We start from the raw sequence: 3602 nt of genomic DNA on the forward strand, positions 1-3602 counted from the left end.
ATCGTTACCTGTTGTGCGAGTTGGTCGTACATGATTCTTTAGAGACTGAAGCGCGCACAAAGAGAGGACGTTGAACGCAGAAGGGACACGCACGTGTGTGTGGGTTCCTTCTTAGTTCGACGTCCTCTCTTTGTGCGCGCATAAGTCTCTAAAGCTATGTAGTAGGCTGTTTCACTTGTGTTAAATTTCCTTTTTTTCTATTCTTGCTCCTTTGAAGTATTTTAGAACGTAGCGCTTCTACTTACGTGCTGCTGAGGTAACTACATCTTTCCTTTTTTCAAATATGAAATCTTGCTCTAGCGAGACCATATATACCAGTACCGCGTAGGCAGTTACGATTTTTACCAAAAGTACTACTGGGGAAGCCGAAGGGTGAGTTCAGTGTTTGAGGGAAACAATTACGATTGATAAATTGCGCCCATGCAGTTTGCGACTGCCAGCGTGCCGTGGACGATTGGAAGGGGGGTCGCCAAGCCTTATCACGAAGGCAATTGGCACTCTTAGACAATGGCAGGGCGAACGGTGAGCGATGATGGCATCTTTATAATGTCTTTCTTTGTGATTTTTCATTTTTATTGTTCGTTTTTCTCACATATGTTGTTGATGTCGTTTTTCCTGTTTTTTCTATATAGAACCTTGTATCAGGCCATAAAATTTTTGTTGGCCGTAAGCATTTGTCCTCGTTTTTTCTGTGCCCCCTGTCTCGCTTCGCACTGTACCACGCAGTCTAAAATGGAAAACCAACTAGCCCAAACCATCACCCTTGCAAGGTCGCCAGAAATAGGAAGAAGGCTGTGATCCTCAAGTTTCGAGACAACGCCGGAGGCGAACGCTGAGACTTTTTTACGAATAGATAAGGGGCGATAATGGTGCACGCGACAAGAACTTGACCTTCCTGATTGGTGTAACTGAGTCCGTCCGGTCGGCTAGAGCTATGACACTGCACGCGAAGTATCTCACAATACACGCACCGGAGATATCTTGAGTATGCGAACAAGCACGGAACCATTGTTCTCAGAAAGAAGCAGATAATGTAAAGCTGGCCTTTGTCAAAGTGCGCAGTTACAGACGGAGGTTGAGTTCATGGGGGTGTATGCGCTTCTTTTGTGGCCCGTCAATTTCCACGAAACGCGCGTAGAGGTGACGAAACAATTATTCTTTATAGCTTGAATGGTTCATTCGCACCGCTGTTCACTGCCTCGCATGGGGATTCCACAACCCATGAAAAGCCAAATTTTGTGCCATCAGGATGCAAAGGAAATTCATGATGATGATGATGATTAGAGTTTATTGGCGCAAGGGCCAGAAGTGGCCAAAGAGCACTAAGGTTATGACAATAGATTGTCTTGGTTAAATGAATGATGAATATTAAGACGTGGATGAAACAGCACTGTAACCATCATAATCATTATAATCATAATCGTCATATTTCATGTCCATTGCAGGACGAAGCTTTCTCCCCGTGATCTCCATTAGCCCTGTTCTTCGCCAACCGATTCCAATTGGCGCCCACGAATTTCCTAATTTCATCGCCCCACCTAGTCTTCGTCCTCATCGACTGCCCTTCCCTTCTCTTGGTACCCATTTTGTAACCCTAATGGTCCAACGGTTGTCTAACCTCCGCATTACATGACCGGCCCAGCTCCATTTTTTTGTCTTATTGCCAATTAGAATATCGGCTATACCTGTTTGCTCTATGATCCAAACCACTCTTTTTCTGTCTCCTAAAGTTATGCCTAGCATTCTTCGTTCCATCGCTCTTTGCGCGGTTCATATAGAGGCCTAAAATATTCGTCAGAAAGTGCGCAAATATACCCACAATAAAACTAGACAAGGATACACGACATACGCTATGCAGAAACGATGTAAACTGAAGAGGTGATTTATCAAATTATGTCCGCACAAGTAGCACTAGTACCTCACCAAGGCCCTTAAACACAAGGGCCCTGAGGCACGTGCTTACTCTGCATGTGTTGTGGTTCATTGTATACACAAAAAAAGCATTGTATTTTTTTTTCTGTATTTCAGCCATTCCAGTTTCGTTCCAGCACGACTACGCACACTTTCAGTTTTGAAGACTAGAGCTGTTCACTTTTACGAAACAGGAAAGCGCGAAAGGAATGTCTCAGGCCGGAGCTAACGTTTCGGCACCGGGTTCGTCTTCGTCAGTTGTTGGCCCTGCGAATAGAACTCCATCTCGTCGATACGTGAGCTCTATATCCTTATGTATCCCTTGTTCAACGGCTATCGATCGCTGGAAGGCTCCGCTCTCTTGTGAACATCTTGTCTTGTTTCGATTGCTAACCGTCAGTGCAGAAAGTGAAGAACACCAACGTTCTTGCATTTCATCCCTGTCGTAATGCGGCTACCGCCAGCTGCCACGAAACTGACTCTCGACGTCCTGTTCAGCGGCGGTTGTTGGTTTGGTTATGGTGCGCCCAAAGTGAATTTAGGCCCATGTTGTATTTAGGTTTTTTCCTCGCAGATTTTAGTATGATGTACTTGAGGTTTTAGTACGGTAACAAGCTGACACTCCGTCAAACCCGACCACGCTTGACTTGACTTGACCGTCAAACCCGACCACGCTTCACGCTTGAAGTAGTAAAGGCAAGCATGAATCAACTAGCCCAAGCAAGAGTTTTACTTGAGCATATTTCTTCCACATTGGGCGCTTTCTTTCAACAAAGCTTTCGCACCGATCCTGCCATTTTGTGCGTCAACCTGATCGCCGTCTCAGCTTGCCAGTCTCGAGTGGCGCCGGTCCTGTCATTTGTGTTCTTACCGAGTCCTGGTCTTCTGCGCCTTGCCTTTACTACTTCAAGCATGAACCAACTAGCCGAAGCAAGAGTTTTATTTGACGATTTATGCGTTTGTCAATGCCTCACTGAACGAGAATCTGAGACGGTCAGCTCGTCAGTTTCGGATGCTCTTCGGTCTCGCATGTCCTTTGAGGGCAGGTCGACAATATACGGGGTATTGTCGACCTGGCAGCTTGTTGTCGCAGGTCTGTAAAAAAAAATGGTTGACGAACTAGAGCCTCGAGTGCACTCCATGTCGTATGACGTAGGGACAGAATTTCTCAGGTGACGAACGACAGAAAATGAGTTCTACAATTTATCTTGCATGCAGTATGCCACCTGGTGAAAAAAAAAAAGCTGCTAGAGTGCAACTCTTATTAAAGGCGCTCCACGTAAAAAATGAAAGCAAAAAAGAAACATTCGCCTGATACATTTGTGCGTTGTAGTCGTAGCCCCGCGGAAACTAGGACATGAGCGTTTTGTTTTAATATATGCTTCTTTCGCCAAGGTTGAAAGTTAGCCAATGTCTTCTAGGAAGGGGCGATAACGTGTATTGTGCTCTTTCGACGAGTGGAATTCCGATCCGAATATAGCCTGTTGTCTGTGCGGGAGTCAACCTCCCGTTGGTAATACTTGATGTTCGACGTCCGGGGTTGATGTACAAAAGAGCGAGCGCTGCGACACTACTGTTGGAGAAGATACCGAAACTATACGCCTTTGTAAAAACAAAACACAAAATGAAATACAGATTATTTGAAACAAACCACGTCATGCTGTTCCTAGGAAACACAGGCTTCGGTGAGG

The sequence above is a fragment of the Dermacentor albipictus genome, chromosome 6, assembly GCF_038994185.2.
Source record: "Dermacentor albipictus isolate Rhodes 1998 colony chromosome 6, USDA_Dalb.pri_finalv2, whole genome shotgun sequence".
In the NCBI taxonomy this organism is placed as follows: domain Eukaryota; kingdom Metazoa; phylum Arthropoda; class Arachnida; order Ixodida; family Ixodidae; genus Dermacentor; species Dermacentor albipictus.